Here is a 14,223-nt window from a genome sequence, read left to right as displayed (position 1 = left end):
AAAAAAGACTGAAACAAAAGCGAATCGAAGGAAACTGAAAAACTATGGGAAAAGGTCGAATTTGATATAGTTGAGAAACACTGCGAAAAATAATAAAGAAAAGGAGGAAAACAGACAAAGATGATGAAGAGAACCTTTGAGAATGAGGGAATGAAGACGAGATATGAAGAAAGACAGATAAAAATGGAGCCAAAAATAGGTAGAGCGTAATGAAGATACTAAGCAATCTCTCTGTTTTTATTTACCTTTCTTTCACTCTCACAGAAGTTGGTCATGATTCAAACCACTTTTCTCTCTCTCTTTCTCTCTCTCTCTAACTAGTAATGTTTTTTTTTGTACTCTTTTTATTGCCCTTGAGCCATGTCCTCTGATGTAAAAAAAGAAAAAAAAATGGCGTACCCAAACCTAACCAACCAGCATCTCTCACCCATCTACCATCTACCTACCCACCTACCTGCCCACCAATTAATTAACCTTTCCTAATTAATAGCAAATACTCTCTTAGCATTAGATTCGCTCAGCGACGTTAAAAGCGATTCCAGGACTCCATTGGTCAGTCTTAACCCGCTTGTTTTAATGACCGCTAAGTCTGTCTGTCTGTCTGTCCGTCTGTCTGTCTGTCTGTCTCTATCTGTATATCCATATCTATCTCTCTATCAATCTCTCTCTCTCTCTCTCTCTCTCTCTCTCTCTCTCTCTCTCTCTCTCACTCTCTCTCTCTCTCTCTCTCTCTCTCTCTCTCTCTCTCTCTCTCTCTCTCTCTCTCAATCTATCAATCTCTATCTATCTAGCAATCTATCTATCTCTTACTATCGCCATCCGAATGCATAAACATGATCCATTATGCGGTTTATAATTACGAAGTGATTATCGTAGACGAGTCGTTATTTCACACTCATTAGCATTATCTGATTTGAACCGCTGTCCTCTGATGCCGGTGACTCGGAAAGGACAGCGGTGAGAGAGGTGGGTGAAGGGGCCTTGAAGGGAGGGACTTAAGGAAAAAGGACAGCGAAGAAGAGGAGGGCAAGGAGAGTACAGGAAAGGAAGAGAGGATAAGGGGAAAGAGATTGTAGGAAGGAGGAGAGTTTAGGATGAGTGACAGCGGCAAAGAGATGGGTGAGGAGGGCGTTTGAAGAGGAGGGACTTAAGGAAAAAGGAAAGCGAAGAAGAGGAGGGCAAGGAGAGTACAGGAAAGGAAGAGATTGTAGGGAAGGACGAGAGTTTAGGATGAATGACAGCGGCAAAGAGAGCATGGGAAGGGAAGAACCAATCGGAACGGACAGCGACGAAGAGTAGGTCGTGGAGAGCGTGGATAAAGGGGAGAGATTGGAAAAGAATACAGCGCGGGAGAGCGGTGGAAGAGTGTGTAGGAAGGAGGAAAAAGGACATGGATGGAGTATAAAGCCAGAAAAGCGTTAGAAGGTAGAAAAACTTAAAGAAAAAGAGCAGAGATGGAGAGCATGGCAAGGAGAGTATAGGAAGGGGAGACCTCAAGAAAAAGTGACTATCGTGGGAAACTGAATAAGATCAAAGAGAAGCAGTGAAAGAAAGAGAAGGAGGAGGAGATGAAGCATTAGGACAGCAATGAAGAAGTGGTTGAGGAGAGTACAGAAAAGGAAAGACCTCAAGAAAAGTGACTATCGTGGGAAACTGAATAAGATCAAAGAGAAGCAGTGAAAGAAAGAAAAGAAGAGGAGGAGGAGACGAGGAAATAGAACAGCGATTAAGTGGGTGAGGAGATTATAGAAAGGGAAAGACCTCAAGAAAAGTGACTATCATGGGAAACTGAATAAGATCAAAGAGAAACAGTGAGAGAAAGAGAAGAGGAGGAGGAGAAAGAGGAGACGAGGAATTAGAACAGCGATTAAGTGGTTGAGGAGATTATAGAAAGGGAAAGACCTCAAGAAAAGTGACTATCGTGGGAAACTGAATAAGATCAAAGAGAAACAGTGTAAGAAAGAGAAGAGGAGGAGGAGAAAGAGGAGACGAGGAATTAGAACAGCGATTGGGTGAGGTGAGGTGAGGTGAGGTGAGGAAAGTATAGAAAAGGAAAGACCTCAAGAAAAGGGACGTAGGAATTTGAATAAGACGAAGACAAAATAGTGAAAGAAAGAAAAGGAGAATAAGATTAGAAGACATGAGACAGTTAGACATGGAGACCGAGACAGATGAAAAGGGACAGAGAAACAGACATACAGACATATCACAAGGCTACAGACAGCAATCAAAGCTACTTACACATACACAGACACACACACACAGACACACATAACTACACAGACATATAACCAGTAAAACAAACACACACACACACTCTCACTCACACCCTTCCACCCACCCCCCCACACACTCACACACACACTCACACACGCACAGCACCACAAAAAGATAACAGGAACCCGAAAGAAATGAGAGAAAATAAGCAACCACAAGCGCGTTAGCCTTCAGAAGTTTGCCAGACGAGCGGAGGGACAACTTATCATTGCCCGGGAAACTACAACCGAAGGAGAAAGCAAGACATAAGAGAAAGACTTGTGTAGGAGCGAATGAGGGAAAGAAACGAAGGAGTAAAGAAGGGAAGGAGGGAGGACCGGTGCGAAAGATGGAAGGACTGAAGAATGAAGGAGGGAGGATGAAAGAACTGAAGGGAAGGAGGGAAGGAAGGAGCGAAGGAGAGAAGAATGAAAGGAGAGAAAGGTGTATGGAGCGCATAAGGGAAGGAGAGAAGGAGGAAACAGAACGAAACATGGAAGGGAAGAAAGGAAGGAAGGAACGAAATAGCGATCAATAGGAGGAACGAAAGAGGGAAGAAATGAAGGAAGGAGGGAAGGAAGGAAGGTACAAGGAACACATAAAGGAAAGAGAGAAGGAGGGAACAGAACGAAACAGGGAAGGAATGGAGAAAGGAAGGAAGGAACGAAATAGCAATGAAGGGAAGGAACGAAAGAGAGAAGAAATGAAGGAAGGAAGAAGCGAAGGAGGGAAGGAGGGATGGTGGAGGCGAGCTGACGTGACGGGAATGGAGAAGTAAAAAGAATGTAAGGAGAAACTACAGAGGAAAAAGAAAGGAAGAAAGGAAGAGAAAGAAGAAAAAACAGTGGAAAGCCTTTGAAGAGAGAGAGAATGGTGGACAAGAGAAAAATGAAAAGAAGAGGAAAAGAAGAAAAAATAGATGAATGGACGAGGCAAAGGATAAAGGAAGAAAGAAAGAAGGAGAAGAGAGAGAGAGAGAGAGAGAGAGAGAGAGAGAGAGAGAGAGAGAGAGAGAGAGAGAGAGAGAGAGAGAGAGAGAGAGAGAGAGAGACAGAGAGAGAGAGAGAGAGAGAGAGAGAGAGAGACCACGAAGAAGGGATATGAAAAGGAGAAAGAGGCAAAGGAGGGAAGGAAAATAAAGGAAGAATTTGTCAAAGGAACACTTTTTTATACGAAAGAAAGAAAAAGAGAGAGAGAGAGAGAGAGAGAGAGAGAGAGAGAGAGAGAGAGAGAGAGAGAGAGAGAGAGAGAGAGAGAGAGAGAGAGAGAGAGAGAGAGAGAGAGAGAGAGAGAGAGAGAGAGAGAGAGAGAGAGAGAGAGAGAGAGAGGATTAAAAACTAAGGAGGAATATAATCAAAACCGACAGAAAGGAAAGGAAGCAACTGGAACATTCAAGAACAGGATAAAAGAAGAGAAGAGAGTTGCGAAAGAGGAGGAGGAGGAGGAGGAGGAGGAGGAGGAGGAGGAGGAGGAGGAGGAGGAGGAGGAGGAAGAACAGCCAGATATTCGTAAAGGTCAAAGAGAGAAGTGAAGAAGAGGAGGAGGAAGGAGAAAAAGGATTACAGAAGGAAGAGAAGAGAGGGAAGGAAGAGGAGGAAGAGGGGAAGAAAGGGTTACAGAAGGGAAGAGAAAGAAGACGAGCAGGAGAAGAAGAGGAGAAGAGGGAAGTAGAAGAAGACAAAGAAGAAGAAGATGAAGAGAAAGAAAAGTAAAACAAGAAGAAAAAAATAAAATGATAAAAAGAGAAATAGAAGGAGAAGGAGGAGAAAAAGTATCATTAAGAAGAGGAAGAGAGGTTTTAGTAATAGGAAGAAGAAGAAGAAGAAGAAGAAGAAGACGAAAAAAATAAAAGAAAAAAAATAAAGAAGAGGAAGAAGGAGGAGGCAGTAGTAACAAGAGAAGGGGAGCAGGAGTAGCAATGGGAGGAAGAAGAGGAAGAGGAGTTGGAAGAGGAGGAAAAGAGGAAGGAAGGAAGGAAGGAAGGAAGGGGGGGGGGGGGCAGGGAAGGCAAGTCGAGGCGGTCCTACCCACTCCCAAGACTAATAAACAACTTGGCCAAACTTGAAGTGACTTTCCAAACTTACAAAGTCTGGGAGGATGCCAACTTGCTGCTCATGTCTCTCTTCCTGTGTGTGTGTGTGTGTGTGTGTGTGTGTGTGTGTGTGTGTGTGTGTGTGTGTGTGTGTGTTTGTGTGTGATTATTTTATGCTGTGTTGTATGTTCAGTTTCTATGTGTTTTTGTGTGTCTATTTGTCTTTCTGTCTGTCTGTCTGTATGTTTGTATGTATGTATGTATGTCTTTCTATCTATCTATCTACTTCTATTTCTATCTGTTTTTTTCGTATTTATTCAGTTTCTCTATCGTGTTATTTTCCCTTTATTTCTCTGTCTATCTATTTCTATCTCAATTTCATGTTTTTTTTCCCTTTTGCGTCTTTATTTTAGTTATCCCTTCCTCCTTATCTTTCTATCTATCTATCTATCTATTTACACCTATCTTGTTATCATATTAATTCATTTACTCTTATCGTTTTATTTTACTTAATTTCTTATATTATTTAACCCTTTCTCTCATTCTCTCTATATCTATCTCTCTATTTATCTTTCTATTTATATCTAATTATCGTATTCATTCATCTATTTCTTCGTTTTCTTTCTCGTTACATTTTATTTCAGTCATCCCTTTCGCTTCTTCTATCTCTATATCTGTCTAATTAGCATATTCATTTCATTACATATCATCATCGTCTTTTTTTCACTGCACTTCCTATTTGTCACCCCGTTCTCCCTCTTCATCTATCTATCTACTTCTATCTCATTTTCATATTCAATTACTCTGTCATGTTTTTTCAATTCACTTCTTTTCAGTCACTCCCTTTCACTCTCTCTCATTCTCTTCCTCTCTCTTTCCTTCATCCAGACTTTTATTTCAACTTTCCTCCACTCCGTTCTCTCTCATCTCCTTCCGGTAAGTAATCAATGTATTAACGTAATGGCCAGCGAACCAGAGGAAAGCAACATACGGACCTTATACACTGAGTCTTTCGCGAGGATTTTATGTTCCACGAGGTATGCAAATGTGTGTTTTTATAAGTTACACTCCCTCAGTCCCGCTCCCCCTTACCCCCTCACCCGCACACACACACACTCACACACACACTCACACACACCGTCTCTATATTGCTACCATTCCCGTGAACAAGTGCCACTCAGTAAGACAGCTGCCGAAATCTCTTGCCGATTCGGAACTGAGACGATCGTGATATACCAATGCGAAACGGGCAGTCAGTTCAGCGATTCGAGTTCATTAAGGGAGCATTACGCGAGGGGGAAGATGCGAGATGGCACTGTTCTTCCCGCTGATAGAAGGAATATGGCCGTTGAAGAATGACTTACTATGGATATGATAGTCTAGTGGGTGAAAGAGTTGCCGTGAATGTTGGTTGATACGTGAATATACTAGTAGTCGATGAAGCCAATAGTTGATGAAAAATAACTTAGAAAATAAATGATTATCTATTGGGTTAAAGGGTCAAGCCATGGACTTCTTAACAATAAAGTAAGCAGTTCAAGGTTATAAATGGTATCTGTAGGCGGTGGTTGAGTGGTTAGCGTGCGGGCCCCACATTCACCGCGGGATGGACGACGCGGATAGCACAGGATAGCACAGGATTTCACAGCACAGGATAGCGTAGGATAGAAGGATGATAGGCAAAGAAGCAGGAGTAGGAGGAATAGTAGAAAGATAGGAGAGCGAGGTCAGAGGAGGAGCAAGATGAGGTTACTATGTTCTGTATTTCTACTTTATGCGATTTAAATCCTTCCAAGTGGGTAGTTTCAGGCAGAGATGGAGGGAATATATTAGACTTCAATGCGGAAATAGGAGTGCGGTATTTCAAACATCCGGGGTTATTGGAATACAGGTGTCAGATTTCGAGGAATACGAATACGAATGAAAGAAGGGGTAGAAATGATATTATAAGGAAACAAGAAGGAAAATAATAAAGGAAGATAGAAAGAAATGAGGGAAGAAAAGGATATAAAGAAGGAAGGAATACTCAAAATCTACGAAATAAACATATGAGTACTTGAATTTTACAGAGACAGCAAGACTTCAAATTAAAGGAATAGAAATACGAATACATCATAATCAAGAAATAGGAATACTTAGAATCTTCAGAAATATGAGTACTTGAATATTACAGAAACAGCAAGACTTCAAATTAAAGGAATAGAAATTCAAATACATCATAATCAAGAAATAGGAATACTTAGAATCTTCAGAAATGTGAGTACTTGAACATTACAGAAACAGCAAGACTTCAAATTAAAGGAATAGAAATTCGAATACATCATATATCAAGAAATAGGAGTACTTAGAATCTTCAGAAATATGAGTACTTGAACATTACAGAAACAGCAAGACTTCAAATTAAAGGAATAGACATACAAATACTTCAAACTTAATATAAAGAAATAGGAATACTTTGAATCCGTAGAACTAAACATACGAGGACTTCAAGAAAATAGAAATAGCAATACCTCAAATTAAAGGAATAGAAAAACGAATACTTCAGATATTTAGGAATAGGAATACCTTTAAAATTCAATCTACAAGAATGAATATATACGAATACCTCAAGTTTCCAAAAATAGCAACACCAGTACTCCCAAGTTAATAATTATATATATGCCAACACGAGTACTACAGAATTCCATGAACGGGAGTATGGCTAATTCAAATTTCTATTAATACGAATACAGGAATATATTGTTAATTAAACTCGCCTACGCTTCGTAAAAATAGAAGAATTTCTACCTATTGAGAGAGAGAGAGAGAGAGAGAGAGAGAGAGAGAGAGAGAGAGAGAGAGAGAGAGAGAGAGAGAGAGAGAGAGAGACAGACAGATAGACATTGACAGATAGATATATAAATAGATAAAAAAAGAAGAAAAGAAAGATAATAATATATAGAAATCTGAAAATAAAGGAAGAAAAATGAAGAAACAAGAAAAACGTAGAAAAAGAAAAAATATGGAAGGAAAAACAGAGAGAGAGAGAGAGAGAGAGAGAGAGAGAGAGAGAGAGAGAGAGAGAGAGAGAGAGAGAGAGAGAGAGAGAGAGAACTAACGAGGGGGTTGACGGACAAAAGAGAAGTCAGGAAATGCGAGACACTTGTAACAGAAAACGAGAAGCCGATGACACAAAAGAAAATCGGAATCGGGGACTTTTCTATTTTTTCTTTTCTTTATTTTTCTTTTTTTTATTTTTTTTTATTTCGCGAGTAATAAAAAAGAGTTCGATCGTATTATTTGTTCTTCCTTTTTGTTTACTTTAATTTTTTTGCATTTATTCATTCCTTTTTTTTCCTTTCTTTCTTTCTTTCTTTATTTTTTCTTTCTTTCTTTCTTTCTTTCTTTCTTTCTTTCTTCCTTCCTTCCTTCCTTCCTTTCTTCATTTATAAATTCATTCATTCATTCAACCCTTCTTTCTTTCTTTCCTTCCTTCATTTCTTCATTCATTCATTCATTTATTCATTCGGCATGGTTATTTTTTTTCTTCTCATTCCCCATAGTAGTAGTAGTAGTAGTAGTAGTAGTAGTAGTAGTAGTAGCAGTAAAGTCAACCATTTTAATTATCTAATCTCCTAATGGTGGTGTAAAGTAAACTATTGATATATCTACTTATCTGTCCATCTATCGATCTATCTATCTGTTTATCAATCTTTCTTTCCATCTATATTATTATTCTCTTAAGATTCTAATAACACTTTTTCGTTAATCTTTCTTCCTTCTTTCCTTCCTTTCTTCATTCCCACCTCTCCTTCCTTCCTCCCTCTGTATGTACCTATCTATGGCTATCTATATTAACATTCTTCTAAGCTTCTAATAACACTTCAGAATTCATAACTCCTTCAGTTGAATCCCACACACACACACACATAAGCCAGGCAATTACCATTATATTTTTTACCCACCTAAGTACCTTCGAGCCCTAAGCAGTTATTACCGTGATGGAGTTGTAATTTAATGGCACACTAATTAACTCAGGGTTCATTATCTTCTTCCTCCTCCTCCTCCTCCTCCTCCTCCTCCTCTTAAGAGATTATACCCACTAGAGAAAGGATGATGCGATGCCTGAGAATGTTTTTAGATTTTTTGTTCAGTTACCCTTAAAATAAAATTTGCTACAGGCTACGTTTTTTTTTTAGTCATCCATAAAAAGAGTTGCTACATGGCGAAGAAAATGGGATGAGGTCGGAAGAAAACAAAGAAGATTGGAAGGAAATGGGAATGAAAATGGGAAGGAAAGATGAAAATGGGTGAGAATGAAGAAAGGAAAGTAGGAAGGAAGGAAGGAAGGAGGGAAAGAAGGGAAAGAGGAAGGAGGGAAAGAAGGAAGGAAGGAAAAACAGGAAGGAGGCAATGAATGAGTGAATATATGATGGAAGGAAGGAAAGAAATTATGTAAAGAAAGAAGAAACGACGAAAGAACAGTGGAAAGGAAGAGAAGTAGAAGGGAAGGATGGAAAAAGAGAAAGGAGGGCGGAAAGAAAAGGAAGAAGGGACGGAAGGAAGTAAGGAAAGAAAGAATAAAAGAATAAAGGAAGATAGAAAGGAAGGAGTAAAGTCAAGGAGATAAAGAAGAAGGGAAAGACACTAAGAAGGCTTGACGCGAGGAAGGGAAGGGGAACTTGTCGCCTAAGGAAAAATTTGACGGAAGGGAAAAGAACATGAGAGGGAATTACTTCTAAACCGAACGCCCAAGGGAATTAAGAGAGGAGAAGGGGAAGACTGTACCGAGAAGGCTTATGGGCGTTGCAACAGTAGTAGTAGTAGTAGTAGTAGTAGTAGTAGTAATTTCAATTGTCTTATAGTGTCAAAGTAGTGCAATCGAGTCTTCATTGTCATTTTGAAGGGATTTAAGGCTTTATTAGACAGACAGAGAGAGAGAGAGAGAGAGAGAGAGAGAGAGAGAGAGAGAGAGAGAGAGAGAGAGAGAGAGAGAGAGAGAGAGAGAGAGAGAGAGAGAGAGAGAGAGAGAGAGATAATAACTACAACATATTTATTTATACCTGAGCAAGCTAACGTGTGTTATTAATTAAAAAAAATATTAATAAGTCTCGTAATATCGTTGTGTGTGTTCCTGAATCTTTCTATATATGTCTAAGTAAGGCCATTGAAGTACACTAAAATTATCTCGTCATATTAAACACGTACAAATACCTAAAATCATCTTGTCATATTAAACACGCACAAATACCTAAAATCATCTCGTCATATTAAACACGTACAAATACCTAAAATCATCTTGTCATATTAAACACGCACAAATACCTAAAATCATCTCGTCATATTAAACACGTACAAATACCTAAAATCATCTCGTCATATTAAACACGTACAAATACCTAAAATCATCTTGTCATATTAAACACGCACAAATACCTAAAATCATCTTGTCATATTAAACACGCACAAATACCTAAAATCATCTCGTCATATTAAACACGTACAAATACCTAAAATCATCTTGTCATATTAAACAAGAACAAATACATAAAATCATCTAGTCATATTAAACACGTACAAATACCTAAAATCATCTTGTCATATTAAACACGTACAAATACCTAAAATCATCTTGTCATATTAAACACGCACAAATACCTAAAATCATCTTGTCATATTAAACACGCACAAATACCTAAAATCATCTCGTCATATTAAACACGTACAAATACCTAAAATCATCTTGTCATATTAAACACATACAAATACCTAAAATCATCTTGTCATATTAAACACATACAAATACCTAAAATCATCTCGTCATATTAAACACGTACAAATACCTAAAATCATCTTGTCATATTAAACACATACAAATACCTAAAATCATCTTGTCATATTAAACACATACAAATACCTAAAATCATCTCGTCATATTAAAAACATACAAATACCTAAAATCATCTCGTCATATTAAACACGTACAAATACCTAAAATCATATCGTCATATTAAACACATACAAACCTCATAATCATCACAACCTCAACGTAATGAACTGCACCGAACTATTCTCCTTTGATGCTTGAAAATTAATAAATCACGGCGGGGTGGTTTGAATACACGGCGGCGCACAATGGACATAGATACATAATGAGAACAAAGAGGAAATGTATAAACCGATTTAAGCTTTGTATTCACGGGAAGCGAGGCGCAGCGGTGATCGGGTAATGATGTGTTCGGGGAAATGTGCCGACCAACGAAGGGAAGGTAAAGTACACGACCACACACGCAATAAACATATATAATAAAGTTCCTGTCAATAAGATGTAATAAAATAGCGATAACCGACCAACGAGGGAAAGTTAAGTACACGACCACACACGCAATAAACATACATAATAAAGTTCCTGTTAATAAGATGTAATAAAATAGCGATAAAGAAAATGACTCTCTATGTAATACTTGTCAGTAAATAAAAGATACAGGATGATAAAATATGTTAGTAAATACGTTTCAATAAAAATACAGTAAAATACCAGTCAATAAAATACATAATAAAGTAAGTGATGGTAAAACGCTTATCAGGAAAATACATTAAAACTCATGTCATTAAAATACAAGTAAAATACCGATCAATAAAATACAATAAAAATACCCCAATAAAATAAAATAAATCACCGATCAATAACAAAAAACAATAAATATATACAATTAATAAAATACAATAAAATACAGTTAATAATCAATAAATCAAGAAATATACAAAAAAATAACATATAATAAATAATCAAATAATCATTCAGTAAAGAAAATAATCAATAATATAATAATCAATAAATCAATAAACTCAAACAATAAAATACTCTCTAATAAAATACCTGTCGAACAAGAACGGAGGCAAAATAAAGAAAGAAAAACTCGAGCACACAAACAATAATAGTGGGTAAGGGGAGGGGCCGCGCGCTCCTCAGAATTGTCTCATTTTGGTCAATAAATTTTACGCCACTCACTTTTATGGTCCACCGAACACGCGAGGGAATGCAGCCCGTGTCAATCTTGGGCCAGGACGGATATTTGCACGTCCTCCTCCTCTTCCTCCTCCTCCTCCTCGACCGTCATTTCGTTGCGTCAGGAATAAACTGAATATCGAGGTGCTTTCATCTGTTCCCCAGGCCCCAAGTGGCTGTCGAGCAGATTAAATCACCCAAGCGGGCAACCTCGTAATGAGCCAATAGGTTTTCTGTTGCCTGCATTTCCATGTTTCTATGTTTCCTCCTCCTCCTCCTCCTCTTCATCATCATCTTCATCATCATCATCTCAATCGTCATCGTCATCATTAACTACTAGTGCGCTTCATGACCAAGGCCATTTCTATGTTTCTTCATATTTCGCTTTATGGTGTTTGGGTACTTAAAATTTTACCAAACCTAGCCTTACTTTACCTTGCTTAACCTTACCTAAGCTAACCTAACCATTCCTTACCTTATCTTACCTTACCTTACCTTATCTTACCTTATCTTCCTTTCCCTTCCCTTCCCTTCCATACTTAACCTTACTTTACTTTACCTAACCTAACCTAACAATTCCTTTTCTTACCTGACCTGACCTTACCTTACCTTACCTTACCTTACCTTACTTAACCTGACCTTACCTTACCTTACCTTACCTTACCTTACCCTTCCTTACCTTACCTTACCAAACTCTACCTGATCTATCATAGTCTTACCTTACCTAACCTTATCTTACCTAATTCCCCTTCCATTCCTTTCCCTTCCCCTCCCTTCCCTTTCCTCCCGTAACTTAATCTAACCTCTTCTAACCCCTCCTGCTTCAGCCAATGACCTTATTTAATTTATCTCTGTTTTTCCCCTTGTTTCTCCTACCTAACCTAATCTAACCTAACCTAGTTTAACGCGTTGTGCTCCGACCAGCGATATAATTCAATCTCTCCACCTGGTTCTTCCTTCACCTATACTACAGCTTACTCTATTATCACTTCTGTATTATCAGTAGATTATTCTCAACCTTTCCCTGTTCCTTAATCAAAGCTATTTCCCTGTCCAAGTTGTTAATTTGTTATGAGTTCCACGCATGGCAAGACCTGCACAAACCCATTTCTTATTCCAAACCGTCAGTAGAATATCCAACTTTTTTCTGATATATAATCGTAGACGTGTGCCTGCCAACGTTGGTCATTTGGTATCAGATCCACGCATGGCTAGTCCTGCACACGTCCATTATATATTCCAAACCGTCAGTAGCATATCCTCAACCTTTTACCGATATATATAAACCCAAGATATGTACCAGCTGGCCAAGTTATTTATGTATTATCTCTACCTTTCTTTTCTTTCACCTCTTTACAGTTTAGTCGATCATGTACTGGCAATTCTACGCATGACAAAACCTTCTCAAGCCCATTTCTTATTCCTGACATCAGTAGCATATCCTCAACCTCTTTACCGATATATACAAACCAAGACAGGTTCCAGCTCGCCAAGTTCTTTATGTATTATCTCTATCTGTCTTTTCTTTCATCTCTTTACAGTTTAGTCGACTATGTACTGCCAGTTCTACGCCTGACAAAACCCTCCCAAGTCCATTTCTCATTCCTGGTATCAGTAAAACATCCTCACCCTTCCTCTGTTCCGTATTTCAGTGTGTAAGAACCGTCTGGGTACTGGATTGATATAAACTAAATCACCACAGGATCAATAATAAAAAGTGATTGATAGGAAGCGAGTTACCAAGAATCCGTATAATTTTGTTTGGGTCCATAAATTTCCTCTCACTCAATCTCGTAACTCATTGACCGCGTGCGTGTGATAATGGTTGTTGTTTATGCAAATTCTGCGTTAGACAAATATTTACAAGTATATATTATCATTAAAGTTACTTAGTTGAGTGATTTCTGTCAATAATATAAATCTGTGTCCTTCCCTTCCATATATTAATTATTCATGTATTTATGTAACTCATTGAACGTGTCTGATAATTGATGTTGTTTATACTAATTATTGTGCGCTTGACAAATATATTACTTAATAACATTGTCGCTTAGCTTAACAATTCCTGTGTGTCCTTCCCTTCCGTATATTAATTGTACATGTATTTATATAACTCATTGAACGTGTCTGATAATGGATGTTGTTTATACTAATTATTGTGCGCTTGACAAATACATTACTTATTAACATTCAGCCACTTAGCTTAACAATTCCTGTGTGTGTTTCCCTTCCATATATTAATTGTTCATGCATCTCAGTTCTGTATTATGTCAGTTTATCAAGACGAGCTGTATAGTTCATATATTAATGTATCCTCCTCTTTATAAGATACATAGATACATAGATACATAGATAGAGAGAGAGAGTTAGATAGATAGTTTGCTTAGAAGATAGAAAAAAATAGATAAAAAATAAAGAAACGTAAAAAAAATAAAGATAAAAATAGATAGATAGAGAGATAGATAGGATTCACGTATTTCAGATCTACATGGTATTGCTCTATCATGTTCATATAGATAATTAATATAAAAGCCAGTGTCCATTGTCCGTACATGTTAATCGTATATATATTTCAATCCAATGAGGGAATTAATTTATTATATCCACCCGCATAGACCAACAACATTGCCGATAGAGAAACATGTCCTTCCTCTGTATAAGTTAATCGTATATACATTTCAATCTTGTGAGGGTATTAAACTATTCTATCCACCCGCATAGACCAACAACATTACCGATAGAGAAACATGTCCTTCCTCTGTATAAGTTAATCGTATATATATTTCAATCCCATGAGGGTATTAATCTATCATGATCACCCCCATAGACCAACAACATTGCCGATAGAGAAACATGTCCTTCCTCTGTATAAGTTAATCGTATATATATTTCAATCCCATGAGGGTATTAATCTATGAAGTCCACCCGCATAGACCAACAACACAGC

Source organism: Eriocheir sinensis, chromosome 11 (assembly GCF_024679095.1).
Source record: "Eriocheir sinensis breed Jianghai 21 chromosome 11, ASM2467909v1, whole genome shotgun sequence".
In the NCBI taxonomy this organism is placed as follows: Eukaryota; Metazoa; Arthropoda; class Malacostraca; order Decapoda; family Varunidae; genus Eriocheir; species Eriocheir sinensis.
This window is presented reverse-complemented; position numbering follows the sequence as displayed.